Source organism: Ciconia boyciana, chromosome 2, assembly GCF_034638445.1.
Source record: "Ciconia boyciana chromosome 2, ASM3463844v1, whole genome shotgun sequence".
In the NCBI taxonomy this organism is placed as follows: Eukaryota; Metazoa; Chordata; class Aves; order Ciconiiformes; family Ciconiidae; genus Ciconia; species Ciconia boyciana.
The window spans coordinates 121,330,665-121,354,769 of NC_132935.1; the positions used below are offsets into that span (position 1 = coordinate 121,330,665).

Below are 24,105 nucleotides of genomic sequence, written 5' to 3' on the forward strand. Positions count from 1 at the left end.
GTGAGCCAAATTACAGAGCAGATGCAATACTAAACATTTAAAAGTTTTGTTAATATAAGTTGATGCTTTACTGAGGGAAGCAATTTGTCTAAATGATTTGCTATATATACTTTCTCATCCTGAGCCTGGACATGGTTCAATTCTAGCAGAGGTGGAAGGTAACATAGAAATGGTCCTTCCCCAACAGCACTGAAACTTGTTGACAGGAAAGGGCAATGAAACTTGAATTATGTGTTTTGTGCACAGAAATGATCATTCATCAGGGCTGTTTGACACTAGCTTCCTTTGACACTGAATTCTCAAGGAAGGCAGGAAGAGAAAACCTGCCACTGATTTTCTGTCTCATGAGGCAAATTAGATGAACAGATTCCAATTGCAGAGTATGCTGTGCTATTAACTTCTCTCAACTCTGAACACTGCATATGTTGATAGACAATCTGTTGGTAGCTGGAGTTATCCTAGCTTATATATCCTAGTTATCCTAGCCATTATCCTAGCTTATGGCCACAAGTGTGCCATAAGCCATGTTCCAGCCCAGGCCATTTTATTATCTTCTCCTGTCTGAAGTCAAAAGAAACCCCTGGCAAACTTCTTCTACGGACCCTGGGCAAGACATGCCTTAGTCACTTTACCATCGTTGCTGGAGTTCATCGAGCAGCTATGTCCATACATACCCCTAACCTTTGTGTTTGGCACGGTAACCTTCAACCTTATAAATTATTGTTAGAGAATCTTTGTGAAGATGTAACTGAATTATAAGATTCACGATGCTGCGTGATCGAGCATAATATTACTGTCAGACCTATCACTTTTTCTTCCAGTGTGTGGGACCACATGTGCTAGATTCACATGGCAGAGAGGCAAGCAGGCAATGTGATGGGGGGTGACAGCTGGGGTGTGTGCCTGTGCCCCAGAGCTAAAGGTGCCCAAAAGACAGGTGCACAAAACACCAACCGTTCATCACCTACTCCATGCTCAGTGGTCAATGGATCACAGACTGGGTCAACGACCTGGTCATGGCCTATCAGACCTCAGAGTGGGTTACAGACATTGGAGTGGCACAGCAAAGGAGTGAGATACAAAGCTGAGATCAGTAGCTGTGAGCCATGGGGGATCTGCGGGCTGGGAAGGCATGGCGTCACCAGCCGGGGCCTATTCTGCTGCCCTCATGGAGGGAGCAGGGCAGGCTGGAAGGGGGCAGCCAGGCACAGCCTGGAGCCCAGGGCATCGGACAAGGCCATGGGTGATGAGGCAGGTCCGGGGTCAGGCTGGGAAGCTAGTTCATGGGTCAGGGTCAGTGCGTGCATCAGCAGGGTCCACAGCCAAGCATGGGCATGGCCGTGATGTGGTTGCAATGTAGATTGGTTGGGACCCAAGGAGCCAGAGCCTGAGCTTAAAACCAGATCCTGGGCGAACAGGAGGTGGGGAGGGACCTCACTGAGTCCTCCCAGCTCTCTCCCTAACACCACCACCTGCACCACAGGGCACCAGACTGGCCCTGAGCCCAGGCAGCCAAACCCAAACCCCCAGGTGGGGGATGCCCTGCCCTCAGGACCCTGACATGAGGTGAGAGACTGTCCTCACCCATTCCTGCCAAACGGAAGGAGTATTGTCGTGTTCTTGTATCACAAGTTACAGTCCTGGGGGTTCTCTTTGTAGGTCCCACCATTTGCCTTAAGCGATTCATAAGAGCAGCCGTACCCGGTCAGAGTACCTGTCCACTGAGACCTGCTTCCTGCAATGGCTTGTAGCAGATGCACAAAGAACCGACTAAGAGCGGAGCAGGCACATAGCGTCGCTTCCCCGGGGTACTTTCATCAGCTTCCAGCAATCTGCAGGTCAAGGATTTCCTGCACCAGAAGTGGTGCCTTTAGGTGTAACAGCCCAGATGAATTTTTCATGCATGAATTTGTCTAATTCCTCTAAGAGCCCATATAAACTGCTGGCACCTACACCATCCTGTAGCAATGAGCTCCCCTTCTTAGCTTTCCTCTGTCTGTCAAATTCCTTTATGAATCACTCTAAAAAGCAAAAACTATACATATGTGTAGCTAAATTACTGCTGAACTCGTATGGGTAACTGAGAACAGACCTTGATCTGGTATAGCTATAGAAGTACCAGTTGCTTTGACTGATTTGATACTACTGTGTTCACATGCAAATATAAAATTTCAGGCTTAGAGATACCAGTAAAAGGACTCTTGGGAAGAAATGATACAATGTGTTTGGTTTTTGTCAAATCTGGCAGCCAAAATGTTGAGCAGATTAAAAAGGAAAGTAAAGGGCATGTTAGTAAAAATTTTATTGTATAGAGATACTTCCAGAGAATAAACAAGCAGAGCAATCTCAGTGTCAGTGCCACTTATCACTGAGAGAAGACTCGGCATTCCCACTGTAACCTTGCGTTTCTATGGAGAAGGCCTTCTCTTGGCTTTCTCCCCGTTATGATCAATATGATACATCGAATATGCACAAATGCTGTTTCCAAACTCAATCGAGTTTTCATTATAGAGAAACAGTACACAATGTCAGTCAGAAAAGAAAATTACCATACAAATGCTGTATTTGGATTATTCAATGCAGCATGTAACTGGGAAATGCTCGCTAACTTTATGGATTATGGAAAAAATTTGAGAAGTAACGTTGCAGAACTGGGACAGATCTGGGACATCAGCCGAATGATATCATCCACTGCTGGTAGCAAACACAGGGACTTTTCCCTATGTCTCTGCAATGGGAATGTGCACACTGGGGATTAGGATACTGCGCTGTTATACCTTTGTCACATTGCCTTTTGAAGTGCAGGAAAACTCGCTCCATCCCTGAATATTTTTTCTTGGCATTACATGCATTTGATTGAAGGAGTGGTTTTCAAACAGTGCTCTTGAGAGCTCACTGCGAAAGCTAGCTGGGCGTATATGCCATAGGGCCCAGCTTAAGGCGTCACATACAGCGCACTTCCAGCCTATCTCGAGTTGCTCCAAGCAACTTCAGGCTGTTGCTGCTCTCCAACAGCAACTTATCTTGTAAGAGAAGATACCCACTTTCCCATCTGATGCAGAAAGCTGATGCCAGTCGTGCTCTGCTGGCTTTAAAACAGTGATGAAAAAGGAAGCCTCCATTTTCCTCATGCCTCCATTTCAGGGTTTTCCTTGCAAGAGTCACCTCAAGGGCTTCCTGTACACAGAACAATCAAGTTATTGAATGCTCTTGACCTGCTATGATTTTTGGGTGGGAGAATAAAGAGTTACATTTCATGCTCTCAGGAGATCATTTCAAGATAGGGTTTCTAGTGGAGTTAGGGGTGTCACTACTGGAGTTAACAGGGCATCTCACCGCTCTCTTCCCCCCATTTTTCTATTTAAAGCCCATCTTCAGCACATGGGTCATTCAGTCACACCCTGTAGAGGCTTAGAGTGCATGTGTAAGACATAATACTATTCTCCTTCCATTTGTTTTTCCAGGGCATTCCATGAAATAACACGATGCCATTACCCCACGCTTTACTGCTGTTCCCTTTTGCTTCTCCTATCTCTCCATTCCAGAGTGCAGAAAGCTAACCTCTTGCTCTGTTGCCTCAATGCAATTTCCCTTATCACCTCATGGGAGCTAAGTCCCTATCTTCTTTGTCTTTGATCCTGCTTTAAATAACAATCTTCAAACTGACTTTACAAAAAGTGCACTATACTCCCTGCTGTCAATATAATGTTAAGATTCTGTAAATAAATGCATTATGACACACTTACTTAACAAAAAATTGTTAACAGTGCAAGAAAATAACATTTGCCTAAACTGTCAGTTAACCACCTGGGAAGCCTGCTTATAGGAAACAACTGCATTTATTTTTACTATATCAGAATTTGATTCAACAGTACTGGGTTATTTCATTCCCTTGATTAAACGGGTGCATGGAGTGCCCGTTAATGGAAATAAAATAAAGGTACTGTGTGAGATAGGAGAAGGTTGTGGGGATAGAAACAAGCACTTTTGGTGAAAAGGAAAGCAGTCTTTATATCCATATTTGTGTCTCAGGTAGAGTATTTGTGCATAATTTACCCAATGCATTTGCAAGGAGTTCTCTTATCACAAGACATGAAGCTCAGGCAGCTGGAAATACAGGCCAAATCTCACCCAAGGGTAAGAGGTTCTTTAAGTCCCAGTACCCAGTCAGTCTTGTCACGGCCACTATGATGAAGTGAACATTGGTGTTCTATAAAGTGGATTTTGCCACCACTAATTCATTGCATATTGATGATAGAATAGCCATATATAAAAACATTTTCTGCCCACTGGCCTAGATTCTAACTTTTAACTATTAAAGGTTTGGTAACTGAGCTATTTGAGCATTTCCTACATATGGTGTAGGACACAGACAGAATAGACATGTTTGTCTCCCAGACCTGCTACCTGGACTCTCATTCTTCTTGTTGCCTCCCCATCTTCCCGGTAAATAACCACTCAGTAACCACAGAATGGTTACACTGACTAGCTGGGATATTAAACAAACCTGCAGTGCTCTAAGGATCTAATAAATAGTTGCAAGTTGCATCTGTTATTAAACATTTAAAACAAATCATTCCAAATGTCTAGTATTAAATTACAAGGTGTGCTTGTTTCCGTCTTTCAGCCACTTGCCATCCACTGCAAAATTACCTCATGTATTTTGTCCGGTGATGAGCGTGTACATACAGGTAGCACAGATGAAGCACAGTTGTTAAGAGGAGCGTTTACCACATGCATTTTCTGCGAAAAGCATGAAAACCAAGCCTTACCTCCATTCTTAGATTCAGCTGTGATCCTCTCTACCAAAAGCTGAAGGGACACTAGAAGGCAAAACAGGCATTTTACAAGAGCACTGCACGTTACATCTTGGCTGCAAACAAAAGGCTTTAGTTTCTACAGCTGACATTAAAGCCCCTTTGTATAACTACCGTACTGAATTATAAAATAACATGAAAGTTCAAACTGGAGGTATCAGAGGACACTTTCCAGTGAATTTGCTCTGATGTAAATCCAGAGTACCTCCAATAAAGTCATGTCGGGCTTCTAAGGGTTTACACTGGGATACTATAGGATGCCATTTATGAACGTGGCCATAAATTCACAGGAAAACACTTGTCATTCTTGTGATACCATTTTCAAGGTCACAAAACACCGATACAAAAGTTCACTTACAATACTATCCTTTTTTCACTTAAAAGCATTTTCAGAACTGAAGCACTCCCTCAGTATCTTTTAAGTTCTAAAACGGACACAATGAACAACTATCAGCAACACTCACATGCTCTTCCAGCCACAAGGACCATTCAAACATTTTAACCTAAATATCATTTACCCAATGGCACAACTGTCTGACCGAGTCACTTCTGGCAGGTAAACACAGCAAACAAAGACCATCCTGCAGAGCAATGTGTCATGAATAAATATTGTCAACAAACACAGAGTAATTTTGACTGAAATGAAAAACAGAAATTCCCAGGCACTAGAAAAATAACTTTCTAGGTAAATCATGGGCATATGGTCTCTACTGTCATGGTAGTCACTCTGAAATTACATTCCTCCCTCTTCAGCATGAAATTCTGATTGTACTGAAAATAATGGAAATGCCCTTATCAATTTTACTGAGAGAAGGTTTTCAGCCCTTTTTAAAGCATTAGTCCAGAATAGCATTTACCAAGTTACTCTGCTTACAGCCTCCTTTTGGAGCTTGCAGACGGGTGGGAAGTGCTTTGCCCTCACTTCACCTGCAGCCCCCCAGGTTGTGAGTCGGAGTTTCCATCTGGAGCAGCTGAGCTATTGATATAAATTAGCAAATCACAAAATGCAGCCCACCATTAAAAAAGTGGTCTTGCTTCTCGTGAAATGAGTTGTGTTCTCATTTCACGTGAGATGGTGGGCTAAGGTCAGACCTCTTACCACCTGTGTAACCACTCCTGAATTTTTCCAAGTCTTCTCAAACTCTCTGACCAATTTAAAGCATTAACCTTTCACTAGGCAACAGAAGGGACAGGCTGGACAAACCAATTTCAGTATGCATCATGGCAAGTTCCCCTGAGAGCTTTATCAGCTTTTTATTAATGGTTGAGGAGAAGGTTGATAAAAACAGCTGTGCAGAAAGATTAAATATATTTCCCATGCTGACATTCATACTGACTCGGAGTTCACAAAAACCTCACAAAATATTAGCTGTAAAGCAGCATCTATCTTGGCTGGTCTTTAAACAGATTACACTTCATTTTGTCAATCGGGACCTTTCATGAGAAATAAAACAGCTAGAAGTAAATGAGAAATTATAGACAAATCCCTTGCCTCAAAATTTGCTGCTTTTACAAACATTACACACAGCTACTACAAGAAAGGTCATGGAAATAATGAAATTTGGATGAATGGACTGCAGACAGTAGCAGTAAACATTTCTGTTTGCCCTGGTAGCTTAACAGTGTGTGTAAAAGGACCAGAGGAATGCAGAAGATCTCGCATCCTTAGTCTAGAGTGAGTGATGCAAGCTGGGTGCCAGGGAACACCTACTTGCAAATGCCTACATATCAACGAGTTGTAACGCAAATGGATAGAAAGGACCTGTAGAAGTTGTCTAGTTGAATGCTTCCACCACTGGCTCATCAGATCTTAGATGGCACATTTACTGAATGATTTAAAACCCATAATGTTAGCAAAATATACAGCCAAATATAAGCGAACAAATGAATAAAAATGACAGTAAAAAAATTAAAGCACGAATGATCCCATTTCAGCCCACGTGTTGTTTAGTTATACAAGAAAACAATTATGACAAAACCAAATAAGATATATCTTTCTTTGCTTAAAGTTTGGCTTGTTCTTCAACTAAAAAAGGCTGAGAAACACTGACATAGACTATTGCTCTGTCCTAACTTTTGTGTATGTTATTCCTCACAGCATTTGTTTGCCCTGTAACCAAAGACTTTCAGGGATGGAAATTACACAACTTCCATGAGCGACACATGGACCAATCTAGTGGTCAGTTGAGTTGACTGAGTAATCCGTTGGTCAAAATGTGGACCCTGTGATTCGTTCATTCAGCAATTTCTTAAGAAAATGAACATAATATAAAAATCATGTATAACTCATGTTCTTTCATTCTTTGCTGGAAAAGAGCACTAATTGTCAGAGAGAATTAAACAAGGAATAATTAAAAACTAAACATAAAAGAATGCAATATTGAAAGTCCTTGGCTCCTTAGACAATTTTAATGACCTTACTCAAAACTGCCCTGAAAGTCTAAAGAAATGTTGTGCTACTAGGATGTTAAAACAAATACCCAGGAACTAGCAATATATGATACTATGGCGTTAGAAGATATTATGATACTAGCCTTTCACATTTGCAGATCCTTCTTTACCGACAAGATCCGAAAGGCGGTTTGACAGTATTATTCTAGTCCCTGTCCATAGGTATCAGAGAAAAATGACTGTTGCAGTTGCAAAACTGGCCGAGCCTGTTCAGAAAAGGCTTGGCATGGGAGTAGGAGTGATGCTGTACCTCAGGAATTAGGGATCACGTGCTCCTGTTACTAGCACATGAAAATGTGCAGCAAAATGTTACAAAACCTGCCTTCTAGTCTTAAGCACAAGCCAAGGCGTCCCATCTGGTATGCCAGGCCAACATAGGGATCTGCATGCTGCCATGCAAGAGTTGCCAAGAAGTGCAAATGAAGGTGTGGTACGTAGGAGGTAGGTGCTGCTGGTGAAAAAGCAATTTGCTATATGGTAATATTATTCCTGTAACAATGCAGTAAAAGTAGCATAAACAGTCATCTCTGGGAGGCAATATTGTGCTATAAAACCAAACCCCTTACTCTCCAGACAATACAGCTCATCTTGCCTGGTTACCTGAGAAAGTCCATCACTTTTTTTGCTTAATTGTCAAAATCATGTATGAAGTTCTTGATTGCAGGTATCTGGGTTTGAATGTCTAGAAGCTGGGAAGAGGCATGATCAGTGGAGATTCCTCCTTCTGGATTTCATTTTTCCTTCCTGTCTAACACAGTCCTGGTGCTTTGACTGAAGCAGGCTGTGAAAGATAGATTATATCAGTATAGTTTCAGAATATATGTTTGTTTGTTGTGTGCACATGAATATGAATTAATAATACTTTAACATGCTTCAGCACTACTGGAAGCAAAGATTTGTTACTCAAAGATTCTCTGTATGTAGGTAAGGACCAACTCTTACGCTTCCTTTTATATAAAAAAGGAAGATAATTTTCTGTCAGTTTAGCTTACTGGACATGAGATGAAAGATAATCAAATGGCAAGTGATTAAGGATGGTTAAGAGGCAAATTATTAGATATGAAAAACATTTTTTCAAATAATCCTCTGAAACACCCTTCAGTGCAAGGCTTCAAGGCTGAACTAAAGGTTGCTCTGCATTCTATGTAACCTTAGTTTGTGAACCTCAATTAACCAAAAATGCTTCTTAAGCAAACAGGTTAATGTCCCCAGATGTTGATTAATTATATTGAAAATTCCCTCAAGCATCAAATCACTTGGTTATCTGAAATTGTTCTTTGGCCACTTTCTGCATACAGGTAATCAAACATATTATACAGTACAGATGTCAGCTTGTTATTTTACCTAGTAACTCCAGAAATGAGCACTAAATTGGAAGGAATGCTGTAGCACAATTATCTAAAGTGATAGATAAAGTGAAAATAATTTATATTTTCAAGACCATGCAGCTCCTAATGACTGTTTTAAATTATTCCTTACTCCTCATGAGAAATGTCTGGCCTACAGAATTACCGTGTTAGCCTTGACACCATGGGCTAATTAGATGTTAAGCATAACAGCTCAAAAAGGAAAAAGCCTTCTTCCAACATTAATTCTTAAGAGGATCGTTTGAAGAATTTGTATGGCAAACTGTTCTTGTGCATAGTGCTCAGAGGAAGCCAGAGACACACCAGCATTGCAGATAATTTCCACTCAGCAAGGGAGCCGAGCGCTCTGAAAATCAGGATTCTGCCAAACCTTGGTCTGCAATGGTCACGCATCTCTTTTAGAGAAACACCTGTATCAAATAGCAATGCTCAGGGACCATGACCATTTTGCTGACTTAGCTGAGAAAAGCAATCTTTCCTGCCCCAGGAGATGCTGGTGTGGAGGCACTTCCCTGCCTGCTGCTCTGAAGAGCAACTACAAATTCCTTCTCTTAGCTATTGCTCAGGATTTTTTCATGCCAGGATTATGTTATTGGTATACAATTGCTGGTATAGTAAAAACCTTTTAACCGGGACATCTCCATGGATGCTAATTTAGCACAATTATACTTAATGACAGTGAAACTGCTTAACAGGGATATATTCAGTCAGTGACACAGGGCGTTAAGTATTAGCAAGCTCTTAAATCAGTGTGAAATGCCAAACTTCACTTCCATCACAAACAGAGATTCCAGTAATAATAAGGAAATAAATGCCAAAGAAAAACTAAATGCTGTGAATAATCTCCTTATTGCTGTAGTTTTACTTTGGTGGGTACTTTATGCCATGGCGAGTCTTTTCAGAAGCATTTTTGCCTCTCCTTATCAGGATAGCTGTTTAATTGAGTTGGCTGTCTACCAGTTCAGAGGATTCTACTGAATTAACGTTCAGATTTGCTTAGCTTTAGCTAATCAAATGTGCAGGTGTGGTGTTTCTGCAGGTCTTTCAGTTAGAAAAGCAAAGCTTTTATGTTGGAGAGTATAGGTTAGAGCAATGAAGAAGATATGTTGCAGATATTATACGTTCCTTAGTGTATCAGACTGCTTTTCTTCCTTTTAAATTTTGTATCACTGTTACAAATCACTGTTGGAAGAAATCTATGTTTTGTTCACATTAAATGATTATACATCTATAAACTGGATGTTTAGATTAAGGAAAATAAAATAAGAAACTAAGAAAAGAAAGAAGTCCACAATAAATAAGGGAAAAGTGTCTAAATCATTATTAAAATTGCCTAGCAGCTAGGACGGCTGTTTTTTCCAGCAATGCACCACCAACCCAAATCACTCTAGAAATAAGGGCACAAACCCCATTTCCATTTATCCCTGCAGGTTATCTTCATGCCACAAAAACAGAGGAAGAGATATAAAAAGGGAAGAAGAATAAATTACTTCTAGAAAGGAATTAATGAACAGTTAATGAGTAGCTTTAGTTTCAGCAGCTTGGAATTTCAAGGCCTAAAGCCAAACCTGGCTCTTCCTGTGGAGATTTTTAGGGTGTGCAAGAACAGGATGGTCCTCATCTTTCTTGAAACACCTACGCCTGCCCCAGTGTGCTCAGGACCCTGGCTCTTGTACTGAAAGCATGAGGTGAGAGGGTTTCTACCGCTATGGCCAAAGATGAAGTGGATGAACTGCAATAAAACCCTGCCTGTGTCATTGTCCCCACCTTCCATGCCCACCCTCCCCATGCTCACTACAGCTCCAAGAAAAAGGCATGAGGTCTGTGCCTGAACACAAACCCTTTCCTGCTGAGTTTTCTCCCTGCCTCAGCAATCCTCTGTATTCCCCACTTCTCCGTTCCGAAAGCAGGGGGCTGTGCTGCACACTCTGCCCCGCATACTCTTGGCCAGCCCAGGCGAACAAATAACAAAATAGAACCCATTAGTAGGGGTTTTATGCAGAAGAAAATCGTTACTAGCAAGTTTCTAATTTGCGAAGGTGTATTTCAGGTAACAAAAAAGACTGGGAGAAAGGGCTACATCATCAAGACTTTGTTTTGTGCTTCTTGAACCTCAGAGTTCTTTTCTTCTTTCATAGATACTAAACTGTTCCAGTGAGGATATAGAATTTCCTTCCTACACAGGGACATCCTGTCTTTTGGCACTTTTTGGAGTAAACATGCAGGCCCAGCTCCGCATCACTCAGTGAGGCTCTTAAGGTACCACTGCTTTCATCAGTTAATGGCCTGTTATTGTTGACTACATCATAGAAATAATTTTTTGAAGCATGTCGAGGCTAGAAAGTAACCAGCTTTAGCTACAAAGACAGATTTCTGTGTGTTACTGTCTTCAGAGGAGGAATAGGATTATTTTGTACTCAAGCTCTCCAGTCACTTGGGAGTTGGCTGTATGGTCTTTGCACCTGAGCCTTTCGTCTTTCTTCCCTTGTTTTGCCATGGCTTCTTTTAGGACCCATGTTGAGCCAGACTGCTCCTGAGAAGAAATTTACACCTTGGCACATCAGCTCCAGAAGCTGTAAAAGCGTAACAGCACTGATAGAAATCTCTTACTTTCTAAAGTACACAGCAAACTGTATGCATTACTTGAGTAAAAAAGATTCCAGCCTTCCTGTAGTGATAGGACAAGGGGCAACGGTTTTAAACTGAAAGAGGGAAGATTTAGATTGGATATGAGGAAGACATTTTTTACAATGAGGGTGGTGAGGCACTGGAACAGGTTGCCCAGAGAAGTTGTGGATACCCCATCATTGGAAGTGCTCAAGGCCAGGTTGGGTGGGGCCTTGAGCAACTTGATCTAGTGGAAGATGTCTCTGCCCATGGCAGAGGGTTGGACTAGATGATCTTTAAAGGTCCCTTCCAACTCAAACCATTCAATGATTCTATGATTCTTGTTACTCAAATCATATTTCAGAATACTTACAGTATGGAAGTGCCCCAAAGAAGTAGAAAAGCATGACTTTCCTGTCTAATACAAAACTATGGAAACTTTCTAGTAAAATAGGAAGGCATACGTACAGAAGATCAGCATGGAATCTTAATATAAACTATATAGGATCTCCTGAATATTTTCTTCAGCTGAGTTTCTGAACTCCCTGCCAAGCTGTTAATAATGTAAAGAATCTCAGGCGATGAACACGGTTCATGTTGTTTGCAGAAAGAAAAGGTGATTTATTATTTACAAGAAGATCTAGCAAATAAGTACTAGATGTCAACTCACAGGTAGTTTTGTCCATACTGACAGGTTGCTGAGGGTATATACACCAGTTTTGTTCTTCAGTTTACTGTATTTTGATTTCATTCATAATTGACAACTGCATTTGCCTTTTTATATTTGCAATAAAATACTGTGCAAACAAAATTTGGGAGTATACATGCAGCAAATCTTGTATCAACACTGACTGGCTGACAGATTTGGAATTGATTCACTGATTAGTTTGAGAGTGATTAATGTGAATGCTTAATTTAAATCCGTGATTTAAAAACATTTGTGGAAAGAGAACTGACAGCATAAATAGCACTTCAAAGTGCTACAACTGTTCCTCCCATGGACTCTGCTTTTGTGAAGTGTGTGGGTAAGCTTTTGCTCAGGTACAACATGCCATAAGGTGATGATATTCAGATGCCAAATTTTTCAGCCCTTCTTGCAATAAGAAATGATAATTGTTAACAGGTTTTCTGAGGAAAATGTGGAAGAAAACCCACTTTTTTTCAACTGAGAGGAACAGCAAGAGATGACTGAATAGGGTACAACGGTTAAATTTTTTATATATCCACACTTGGAATTTCAGTGTGCTATAATTCTAATCAGGACATGACAAGTAAAATTGCATTTTGGGTTCAGATAATAAAAGAAGTCCCTGTAGAGAGTCCAATGGTTTGCTGATGCAAGCATTAACTACACTAGAAGTCTAGTCTAGTCTGTTCTTTTGGCACTGTCATGTCAGACCCAGCGCTTTCCCCCTCTGTACACCTCTACCCAATAAGCACGGGAAACCCATAGTCCAGGTCCAGCCATGGCCTTCCAGGCTGGTCTGCTGTCCCAACTGCTTTGCAGTTCTCCAGGAGCAGTGCAGGAAGGATCCTATGTAATGAACACGCTAATAGCCAAATGTCAGTGCTAATGCTGGAAAAGAAGGGGTTCTTGACACTAGGTCTTGTTTTGAAAGGCATTATGAAAAAAACAAGTTGCAGCATTAAAAAATGCTCTCTTGCATAGATTTTGAAGGAAAAAACCCTAGGAGATCAAATAAATTCAATTATTTCTTTTTATTAGGACACAGCTGCATGTTCTCCCTTGATCAGACTGAATACATATCCTCTTGCATCTTTGAACTCATCCAATTTTGGTTGTTTGCCATGGGATACTGTCTTCTGATCCTTCTAAGGCACTTCCTTTCTCAAAGTCAAAATCACAGCAGCATTTTAATAAATAAAATAAATTACTGGAAGCTCTCATGTCTTAATTTATGTACAATCATTGTTTAGTTGACCCTTTCATCTGTTTAAATCTGCCTGGACATGCTGGAAGCAGCCAGTTTTTAATGGAAAATGACAAATGCCCAACTGCATTATAGTTTTTTTCCATTCTCCAGCTCCTTTGGGAAAGATTTATAAGTTAAATCCAACATGCATGTAACACTGTCCACTAAGAACCAACATACTGTGTTGCCCAGGCAGATTTCCCAGATATTTGTAAGGTCCACAGTTCAGAACTGATATTCTCCTTGGTGAATTTATTTTTGTGAAGTACTTTTGCAGCCCGTAGCAAATTCCATTCTATTTCTTATGGGCATATGCAACAAGAATAACAGTACACATTTGTTGTGCTGCTCTGCCTATACCTTTCTAGGTAAGAAAAGAAAATTGCCTCTTTTTCCTATTCAGTACTTCAGGCTGCCAATAAAAGTGAAAAGTTGCAGTAACCACCCATCATGATTTAATTTGCATTGTTTTACAGAAGTCAGGCAACACAGAGCTGACCTAAAGTGGTCAACATTGACCTAGATTATATTCAAATTAACAACTGAAGGGAGAAATCCTCCAGACCTCATCGTTAGTCCCTCCAAAGCAGCTCCACCTTGGTTTGGACTGAATTGAACCCTATGGAGTTGGTATAAAGAATCAGGGAGAATGGATTCTGGCCCTTTATTGCCTTCTGCCAAGGGAAAAAAATTGATTATAATGTTAATACTTGACTAGTGGACACATACGATAGTGTAATCTTGCTGGGCTTATTCACTGTTCTTCAAAACCACAAAAAGCACAAGTTCTTGTTCCTTAAAAAAAAGAAAAAAAAAAAAGGAAAAAAAAGAAATTGCTCTGCAAAGACTTTTTCTTCATCTTTTGAAATAAGCTCATGGCAATCTGTCTTCATTTAAACTGTAAGGGATCTGGCTTGGGTCCTGGAATAGACTCTGGTTCCTTTTAAAACAGGGAAATAGCTCCTAAATATATTGAGCTGCTTTTTGGAATTTATGAAGCAGAACACAAATCTAAGAGCTGGCAACATTTAATGGTAATGAGGCAATTCTTACATGAGAGAGTTCATTACAGGATCAGCTCATGATGTTTTCTAGCAGCTGGAAAATGGCATCTTTTGCAGGCTGGGAATGAAAAATCTTGCTTTAAAATTATCTTGTGTATACCCCAATACACAATTAGTTTAAAATGGAAGCATAGCAGAATTCATCCTGATGCTTCTAATGCAATGGGCTTTTTACTGAAGGAAGAAAATATGTTTTCCTCATACAGTGCTGCCGTGCCAGCTGAGCTGCAGCAGATGGGGGAGAGTGGGCCTTGCCTGTGCTTTGCTCCTCTGCAAGTGTTTTGAGATGGTCAACCCTGCTCTTGTAGGAGGCAGAAGCTGTCCCTGTATTCAAAGAGCACAAGGACAAGGATTGTGCCTGGCTTCGTGGTGCAAAGAAGAGGCATTTCCTTACAAAGGCATGTTTCTTTATTATCTGCCATAACTCCCCAAGTGGTCCTTCCTCCTGTATTTTTGCCATCAGTTGGCTTCGCAGCAAAAGTATGGCCCAAGAGGAGCTTGAGGTCTCTTTCCAGTCTCATATCTGGAGCGAGTTTGCCAGCACTGAGCCATGTAGATGCGATGCCTACCCTCCCAGCTCACTCTCACTATTCTTTCACTACTCAGATCTTGACCAGGATGAGTTGTGATACGCTGTTTTTCAAAGTGACTGTATTGGTTGGCCAGTGGATGCTACCACAGTAGAAAATCCAGTTATTTAGCTTCTAATTTTGCATTTTTTTTCTGGTGGTCTACAGCATGCATGCTGAAAGATTCTCTAAACGATCCAGGGCTGCAAACACAATCACCCCAAAACGTGCAAGTCCCATGGGAAATATTTTCCCACTATGTTGCTCTCTGCTGGTCTTCAAAGTATTATTTTCCAAAGATGCTAAGAGGACTATTTCACTTGACTTGCTACCCAAATACTGTCTCAAAGTTTAAAAGAGACATAAATCAGTTAAAAGCTACAGAAGGACAACAAAACATCCTACTCAGCCTTCTTAAAGACTGCAGAAGCCCAGAGGACACCTAGAATTGAACCCCTCTGGAGGCATCCAGTCACTCCAAGTCAGCTGCAGTTTCTCACCAGTTACTAAGTTGGCTCCCACAGTCAACGCTGGTGTAGAAGAGGATGGTGGAAACCAGTCGATGCTGATGTAGAAGAGGATGGTGGAGACCAAGGACAAAAGCTGATTTCCCCCTCTTAAGTTGAGCACTCAGTTCCCCAGCCCACTGAGGGACCTGGCTGTCATCACTATTTCCTTCCTCTCCAGGTAGGCATTATGCAAGGCTCAAATATGCCTTAGGAGTGAGGCCACAGAAAACACAGCTGGGGAATCAGAAGGGGTCTGGGGAGAGAAGGGAGATAAACTCTAACCCACAGGGATTTTTAAAAGAAGGGCCTCTATAAGAAGAAGCTGCGCATACTTTCTTGTGGAGGCTTGCAAACCTTACATTAGCAGCCTTACTGAAGTCAACAGATAGGCAGGCTGGGCACAAACAGCAATGTGAGTCAATGCCAGCAGTTATCACCATACTCTTATTTGTTGTCTCAGAAAAATGAATTATAGAGAACTTCATAAGTTAGGCAATAAGCAGTATTTTTTAAAAACAGGTGGATTGCGGGGTCAGAAGTCAAAGAAGCTTGAAAACTCTTGACTGGAAAGAGTGTTGAGGAATCACAAAGTAAGATGTTAGACTGCTGAACCAAGATTTTTTTTGCTTGAGACAGAAGATGTAAAAGAAAAAAAAAAAAAGCTGGTAGGAAAAGAAACAGGTATCCCAGCTGCAAAGAAGGCCAAACCGTGAGCTAGAAACAGACTGCTGAAGGAAGATACCCAAGTAAGTCAGCCAAGTATTTATTCTGATTTATACCAATGCTCGGCCCAAAGCCCCAAACACTTTAAAATACACTAGACGAACAGTAAAAGTATGAATGAAAATGCAACTTCAGCTTCAGATTAATTTTATAGCAACTTAAAATTATTGTTGTCCTTTAAAGAGCAACCACTAATGGTTTGCATTTCAGAGACGAGTGAAGTAAGGAAGAGTAAGCTCTGAATGGGACATGAGAGAGAGACAGAGAGAAAATATCCTCCAATAAACCAATACCAGGAGCTTTCCTGGTAACTATTTTGTTATTGAGACAAAGAGGCTGCAATTCTTGGCCTACAGCTCAACCAGGACGTACAGGTTTGCAGCAAGTTTCTGGCTGAATTTTTGCCTCTCTCTACAAGAATTCAAACTAGCTGGTAGCAGCAATTTCTGTCCTGAAATCCAATCTATAGCTCTAAGAGACTATCATGTTGTCATGGCTCAGTGAGACCAAAAAAAGAATTTCACTGGTGTTTGCAAATAGCGTGATATGGCTGAAAACCTGGGTATGCTCTTCTGTGCTGGAGAGATATAATTTAACACTCTTGGACCCAATTTTACCCTCGTTATAGGCAACCGAGAACTTCCCAGTGAAGTTGGTGGGCAGAAATCAGACCTCTTCCTGTGAGCTGACAGCCAAATAATAATCTGCTACATAGGAGAATGTGATTTACCCTGCATGTTAAAAAAGTGATTTTTTAATAGCTCTATAATATCAGGGATTCTTTAAAAATATAGGACCAGCGTATTAAGATGCATAAATGACAATGCATGGATATGAAAAAAGCCAAGAGCTCAGAAAAGTTGCAAAATCTTTTGGTGAACACTCTCCCACTCCTGGGTGCATTAGAGGTGCTTTTCTTGAAGCAGTAGAGAGAACAGAGCAAAGGAGAAAAGCCTGAAAATGGGGGCAAGGAAGCAGGAAAAGGAAGTTCTCCAAAGATGAATCTGCTATTATTTTTAAGGCCCCTTTGTTACTGCCAGCTTAATTATAACTGGATTTGCTAGAGAGGATTCTGCTGAGCGTTGTAGCACTCAGCCTTGCTTTTTCTTACTGTCTTGCTGTACCCAGAAATGGCAGCGATGTTGCAATCCTTGAAGTACGTGCTCATAAAAGCAAAACCCACAGGGAAGCCCGGTGTGTTTCTTTCCACACTCATTGTGTGCAAGAAGTGAAACCATGGTTAATTACCTGCCTCCAGCCACTCCTTAAAAGCTGAAGAGCTTTTCTTTGTACTTGTATGGCTACAGTAGCCATGGCAGCTGCTCATTTATTAGTTGCAGCATACATTAAAGCAGCTGGGTAACTAGATTATGTGGAAGGTGAAGATGCATGCAAATTTCTATTAAAAAAAAAGAAGCCAACAACCTGTTTACTGAGAGCAGGTAATGGAGATGCTAATCAAAACCAGAAACTAGCTTGTATTTTGCCATAAAGAATGACTAACAACTTAATATTGCACTGATGTACATAATTATGCATCTGCTATGTCTAACCATCCCAGGCATCTGATAATGGATCATTCACTAAAGATGTGCCTGAATCAACCATTTTCCTCTCAAATTTGAATAATCAAATTCTTTGACAATATTAGATGTTGTTTTCAGACTGGGATTTAGAGCTAAACATAACTGCCGACTCCAGCGAGACAGAAGACTCTAGGAGTGGATTTCCCTGATATTTTAGTGTTTCAGTGAGGAAGGGTAAGAGTGGAGGAAAAAGGGCACTGTTTGATAGCACAGTATAAACATTACTGCTTCTGTCTGCCAGGAAGCTGTCACTGAAAGAACAAGATGCCACCGTTTTTAATACTGTATGTCTACATGAGGAGATCACGAAAAGCAGCGATTCTGTTCTCGCTCTTTTCTCATGGGGACAAACCCACTATCACAGTGGCTGCTCTCACACATGGGTCGGGAGGGCAATTGTCATACCCAGTTATGGGACCGCCCATAACTATTTCACTGTCCTCTTCCCTGACATTCCCATAACTAACACCACTGGCCAAACAGATGTTCCCAGCCCTGCATCACCTTCCCAGATGTCGCCGTTCCAATTCTCCTGCCAGTTGTGTGCCAGGCAAGCTGACTCTGCTTAACAACTGAGTTATCTCAGTAGGCTTACAGTCAGATAACTCTCACAGTTATCTCAGTGAGCTCTCAAAGAGCTCACACTCATATCATCATCTCCGTTGCAAGAGAGGAACCACTTTTAATTTGATCCAGATTTCACAGCAACCAGGACCTGCTTGCTCTTCTTTGCTTGGAAATGTTATGTTCAACCCCAGTTCTGTGCTATCTTTTGCCTCTAAAATTCCAGCAAAGGATAATTTAATAAGCAGATGCATTTACAATATAATACTCAGCCTTTTGTCAGTAGATGCTTGAACAGTCCCCTCTGTCTTTGGTAAAATTATTTCCTGCTGAGACAAGAACAAGTGGGGCATGGGAAGCCAAAGCCTTGGAAATGGTGAATTATAATTGTTTTCGGAAGGTCTCCGCTTTCCATAAAATCTGCCTATACAAACAGACTTCCAAAATGTGCTAGCTACCCTGTTAGTCCTTCCCAAATTCTCATCATCATACACAATAAGATTCCAGCAGATCTGCTCGCTTGGAAATACTTAACATTTCAGAGAGGTCATAGCTAGATGGGAGCCCCTGAGCCCCGGGGTTGCTGCGAAGCACCGGCTCCTCCCGGGAGAGCGGCCCCTGAGCCCCGGGGTTGCTGCGAAGCACCGGCTCCTCCCGGGAGAGCGGCCCCTGAGCCCCGGGGTTGCTGCGAAGCACCGGCTCCTCCCGGGAGAGCGGCCCCTGAGCCCCGGGGTTGCTGCGAAGCACCGGCTCCGCCCGGGAGAGCAGCGCGGAGGGGCAGCGCTGCCACCCCGCGGCGACGGCGGGCACGCCCGGGCCGGGCTTAACGCCTGGGCTCGGCTCTCTCCGAGGCTGAACCGGCAGGTTCAGATCTTGCCAAGATCAGCGCATTTAGCAGAGGGCTGGTATTTTTCTCGAAGGACACGTGAAATACGTATCGAGGGAGGCACTGCCTAAGAGCACCGTTTTGGTTTTGTACCCAGGATTTCTAAGGAAGACTAAATAGTCATAGTCTTAAAAAAAATTAAAACATTTTTAAAAAGAGCGTAAGGTGTTTGGCTGGCACTGGAGCTGACTCAGGCCAAGAAAAGATGGCCATTACCTGACTTGTGGCTAATACAGAAGAGCCATTTCTGAGTCTCAGGCAGAGCAATCAAATGTAGGAAGGGGGAAAATTACATACGTTAGTCCTTGAGGTTAAAGAGTTACCAAACTTTCACTTGAAGCTCAAAATGGGCTGAAATTTCTCCCTGTGAATTTCCATTTTTCTCTGAAACAAAAAGCAAAACATTCTTCCTGCCCTACTCCCGCTGCAAGCAGGTGGTTGGTAAGCACTCTCAACAGCTTACAGGTATGTTTAGGGTATAATCAAGCTTGGTTTTACCATTTCCTGCTTTCTCTTTTTAACCCCCAAAGTTAAAAGTAGCTGCAGATGCAGAAGAAAATTGTACTAGTATAAACTAACAGCAGGAGTGTATGCTAGTACAATTTAACTTATTATGCGGCTTGTAGAAATTTGTATCAGAAATACTAAACTTGGCCTGAATGAAACATTAACAGAAAAGTGCGTATGAAAGTATCACACACGTCTTGATGCTTCCAAGTGGTGGTGGGAGTGTGGGAGTGCAAGGGAGTGACATCCATAACACGTGTTAGTGTCTGAAATCAACTTTGTTTAAAATAAATATCACTTTCCTCTTCCATATGGTCTCTTGCTGAGTTTTGTGAAATTAATTTTGTACATGCTGCTTTGGTAAAAGCATCCAGGGGCAAGTGATTCTCATTCCAAAATGATTAGCACATAACTAGGGAACAAATCTGTCAGTATGTCAGTCTGGAGACTACAGGCAATTCTCCTGCTTTAGGTGCTTTTAAATAAAGTATTCTACAAACTGTTTCTCTCACCCATTTAAGTCCCTGGGATTACTGCCATATCACATGTCGTGAAGCCGTGCTAAATCAGCAGGGTAGACTGTCAGAAGGTTTAACAGAGCAGAATGGTGCTGCAGAAGGTTTTAAAATGTTTACATGTACTAATCCGGGGTGAGATGCACAAATCTTGAATTCCTTTACAAATTAGTAATGAAAAAAGCGCCATTCAGATAAACTGATATATTAATAAGCCTTTTTAAAAGCAAAAAATTATCCAAAACACTGACATAAAGAATCATTTAAATGAAAACCTCCCAAGCCCTTTTCAGTAAAACGTATGAATTCAGGAGCTTCAAAAGCTTTGTTCTTATTCCAAGATGCTTTAGAATGGAGATTCATTAAATCTATTTTTTTCTTCCAAAGCAGTTTTGGTTTCAGACAACATTAATACCTCCATAAGCCCTGGAATTAGTGAAATGGGATTTCCTACAGAGTTGTCTCTCCTGGTTGATCAGCTCTGGTGTCCCACAAGAGCTCATGTTTCCTTGAAGTTCTTCCCACAGCTGAGACACGGAAAAGATCCGTCTGCCCTGGGGATTCTCTGTCAGCAAAAACCTGGGAAGTCAGAGCAGGTGCCCAGCCAGGACACCTACAGAGGTTTTTTTTGTCTTCCCCATTTTAAGAAATTTGATTTTTAGAAACTGCATCTCTCTCAACTTTGGCAGAAATCAGCTAGTAGGTTCAAGAGTTGGAAGGGACACATACACAAACACCCCAAAGCACAAACAATCTGTCTGAGTGTGATTAATTTGAGCCTTTTATCTATAGGAGAGTAGGCTAATAAGCATTGCATTAGGCATTCTCGGTCAGTTCTACACTCCACAATGATGAAGATTTTAAGCTTGCCAAACAACAGCCCCACTGTTTTTTTCAGTATCTTTTCCTTCATTGCCTAACTTGCACTAGCACTTTTTGTGGTTCATAGACATAATTCTTCCCACTGCTACAGACAACCCGCTATTTTTAAAGAATGTGCATGTTGACCCCCTCCCACTCATTTCTACATATGGGGTAAATTCTTAGTGCTGGGGCAGGAGGTCCATAGGACACAGCACTGAGCACAGTGAGTTTCCAGGATATTTCCAATCCTCATCCATGATTGAAATGAGGTTACTGGTACCATAATGTTTTTGCTTTTCTGCATCTAAGCTCAACTCTGTAGAAGCAACGAAGTTCTGACGTTTTCAAGACATGATGAAAGGCAAAACAGTTTGCACAGGTACCCATGGATGTTTGCTTTAGAAGGGAATCAGATTTGGGTAACAGGGAGAAAAGATGGCAATGTATTTGGCAGCTTATTCATTTCCATTAACTTCAGCATGGTCAACAGCCACTGGTAAGTGTCTCTTTTTACTTCCTGTATACATCTGAATAAATGTGGACCAAAGATGCAACAATGAAATGACAGGTTTTCCCTTCTATTAGTTTTCGATTTGGGGGAGCAGCTAAACAGTATATAACTTAGGAAGGGGAGGAATGGGAGGAGGAGAGCATACACACAAGTCGCTCTTTTTTCTGTTTTATTGCTATATGCACAAATGCATCCTCTCCATTTGTTGTGGCCAGTTTAGCTTAACTAGAATTAACTTCAATTACAGTGCATGAAAATGTGCTACTGTTTTTGTCTCAGCACCTCTGCCCACTCATGCTGTATGCCTGGCAGCACTGCAGAGGCTCTCACCATAAGACAAGTGGTTGAAAAACTGGCTTGAACTGTAACTCTAGCCCAGCACAACCGTGTGCATAGACAATACATCTTAGCTAGGAGGCAGTAAATAACGGCTTAGCTGGGAGCAGTCTGCCTACAGGAGTTACAAAAAGCCCTCAGTATGATAAAGCCTTACCTTCTTACCTTTGAAAACCAAACTTACCTCCTACAAGCAAAGGGAGGAGAGCACAGCTAAGCCACAGGGGCTGACAGATGCTCCTCTCCAGCCAAGTCTGGAGCTTGACTCTGCGGTCTCTGGCGTCCGTTCACAACTGAGATGGGTGCTCAGTCACAGGGGAAGTGTCAGCATTCGTGCACTCTGTTTTGGGAGGTGTAGGCTCTTACATTGCTAGCAGTAACGTGTTTCCTGTTCAAAGAGCACCAAAGGCACATCACCAGGGTGGGCTGGCCTTCTTCTGACCAAACCCTGACAGTTTCAAAACCTTTTAAGGGGTGCTATAGCTACAGTCATGGTTCAATAATTTGAGCAGGAAGTAAGTTGTAGCACAAATACAGGTTCTGTTCTTCACTGAACGCACAGCCAGAGCATAATTAAAGTCAATTCCATGGGATTTATGCTTCCTAAACAGCCTCAGATACTTTATTCTGAACTTGTACTCCATGCATCTGATTCAACTGAGAAAATCTTTCTACTTTAAATCCATTAACTTTTTCCATTAGAGAGAGTAACCCCTACATAGTTGTTTTGCAGACAAGCCAATGGAGGTTTTCTGATTACCCACTTACTGACTTACAAGACAATCAATGTCCAACTTAGCCACAGACTTCCAGCAGCCACTCAGTTTTCTCCCCACACAGCTGTCCCCACCCATGTTATGCCCTAAAAGGAGGGGATGAAGTTTTAGGTGATTAGGAGTGATCAGAACAGGGCACCATTAGCTTACTGTCCGTTTCAAAGTCAAAAAAGGAGCGCAGGAGTCACGACTCCACATTCCCTTCTCTACCCGCTATGACAGGAGCTAAACAGTGGGGGTCAAGAGCATCAGTGTTATAGCATGAAGCCAACCTGCCAAGCCACGAGCAGAGCAGAAAACTGACTCTATTTTCCTTCTCTCCCAGATCCCCTTTGGCAGCACTTGATGCATACCCTGCCTGCCATCCAGGTAAAGGTCTTGTGAGTGGAACAGTTATGTCCAGATCATGGCATCCCAAAGGGAAAGAAAGGGCACAACAGCAAGCTACGACTCTAGAAGGAACTGTGCCCAGACACCAACCTAATGCCTATAGGTTTCCTACTTCTCACTCTCCTCACCCTCATCCTAGCCCTAACCGTAACCCTAGGCCTGGGCTAAGATTTCTGCCCTGGGACATGCTGAACCTCCAGGTGTAGACTGCTGGTGGGAGAGTCCTGCTGGCAGGAGGCCCTCGCTAGCACAACCCCAACCACTTTGGTGACAACATGATTAAGTGACCTCGTGCATGGCTGGTGTAAATCATATCTTTGGGTAAGTTTTGATCATACAGGCACTGGTGTAGGGGACCCAAACATCACTTCTTTAGTAATGTGTTACAGGTAGCAAAGAAACAACATGGGAAAGGCAAAAAGCAAAGGGAAGGATGAGCAAACTCTGCCCTGGGCTTCTCCTTGCTCTCAAGCACTTTCAGATCAAACAATAAGAAAGACCCCCCTTTTTGTTTCACTCCGAGTTTGCTATGAAAAGTTTTTTTCTCATACTTCAGATACATGAAACCCTCTCAGGAAAGACCTGGTAGTGAAGTCATCTAAACAAGCCTTCTCCCCACAGGCACCTAACGGCAAGCATCAGGAGAAGGAAGCATGGCAGCTATTCTCCTGTTTGCTCGGCCGAGAGAAGGTCCTGACTGATGCATCTAAGGCCTGTTCTGCCAACATACCTGACCTCCCAACACTTTCTTGCGCTGCGTCAGTACCAAGCTCACAAAAGTAGATAGGCTGTACCCCCCTCAGCTCTTCCTTGACGTTGCTAAACAAATAGACAAAAATAACTTAAAAACTGCCTGAACGCATCACTGTTACTGCTACTGTCATCCCCTCTTCCCATTACAAAGCACAAAACAAGAAGAAACCCTTCCAGGGAATATAACCAGCAAAAAAAAAAACAACAACACTTCACCAGAAGATAACCAGCCCAGATCACAGCAAAAGCCGAAATTACGTCACTGAGGCGAGTATCACTCCCAAACTCCTTTCTTTACAAGCTGCGGGGACAGCGCAGCAGCCCCGCAGGCCACACGGCTACCAGCCCCGCTCCCGCGGCCGCGCAGGCGGCGCAG

At 42.1% G+C, this 24,105-nt stretch overlaps 1 long non-coding RNA gene across 1 annotated transcript; it reads right to left on the minus strand.

Annotated features, from left to right (window-relative positions):
* Positions 1-28: 28 nt before the first annotated feature.
* On the minus strand, positions 29-24,089 carry LOC140648204 (uncharacterized). The gene is made up of 5 exons (XR_012041143.1): positions 23,946-24,089; positions 21,995-22,198; positions 7,869-8,049; positions 4,773-4,823; positions 29-3,177 (listed from the first exon to the last, which is right to left on the minus strand). It is a non-coding gene; the product is annotated as an uncharacterized lncRNA (long non-coding RNA).
* Positions 24,090-24,105: the final 16 nt, after the last annotated feature.